Genomic DNA, 1279 nt, shown 5'->3' with positions numbered 1-1279 from the left:
AAAAAAAAAAAAAAAATTGTTATACATTTTTTTTTAGATAGTGAATGCATGATTAATTCTCTATCTTCTTTATGAAAAACTATTGTTATAAAAAGGTTAGCAATATCTTTTATTAACCAAAGCCTATGATGCTTAATGAGGCAATATCATATAAGTTAGATTTTGATAACGCTTGATGCTTACCTGATTTAGATAGTTCTTTACTAATTAAATGGAAAACTAAACAATTTGTAACATATTCTTCAATATGTTGACTAATATTAAGTCACTAAAAGTGTCTTTTAATTTTACTTAAAAACTTATTTGATTTTTTTATCAATTGCCCATTAAAAGACTTAGATAGAGTATTGAACAAACAAATTAATAAAAAGCATGCATAACTATACGGATTTATATATATTCGTTTTTATTATATATTTATATAATGCTCTCTTATGACGCATAATATTTAACTTGAATTAAATTATACTGTATCGTTTAACAGACATGTTCAATGTTGTAAATGAGTTTTTATTTACAAAGAATAAGTATATTCTTTTAATTAAAAATACACATTAAATTTATAACAAATGACAAAAATTAAACTCTGATTTATTCAATGTTATTTCAAAATATCCACATTGAATATAACATAAACACTATACTTTTTCATATATTAAGTTTTTATATAAGTAAAAACTAATTCTCTTTTTTAATCGAACAAACATCAACCAACAACTTCTCTCAAAAAAAAAAAATAGTTTTAATTTTTTTTTTTAAACTACAAAGATGTATAAAAATAAAATAAACAAAAAAAAGATAACTTTATATATTTTTTTTCTTTTTTTTTACCTAGCTTCAGTGCATGGCTGACTTGCATTTTCCTGACTAGTAGCTCATTTTATTTTACAAAAAATTAATAACAATTTTTTTATTAATCAATTATGTAAAATCTTTAATACAAAAATATAAAGGAGTCCTAAAATTTGCTCTTTATTAGTATGGATATTCATCACATTTATAAAGTCATTGAATAACTAATAAATAAATCAAATGTAAATTTTAAATATATATTTTACATAAATAAGAAATTATTATTCTAGAGACAATTATTTACTTTAATAAAAATATAACTTTATCTTTATTAAAAATATAAATCTTCATTAAAATTATTGATTATATAAAAATATTTTAATTAAAACAAACAAATAAAATTAAATTATAGTTATTAATACCATTTCAAAAATATGTAAATATTTAGTGTTAGTAAAAATATCCCTTTTTTTTTTATAAAAATTTC

The sequence above is a fragment of the Plasmodium relictum genome, assembly GCF_900005765.1.
Source record: "Plasmodium relictum strain SGS1 genome assembly, contig: PRELSG_99_v1_5, whole genome shotgun sequence".
Lineage (NCBI taxonomy): Eukaryota > Apicomplexa > Aconoidasida > Haemosporida > Plasmodiidae > Plasmodium > Plasmodium relictum.
Note: the sequence above shows the minus strand (reverse complement) of the source record.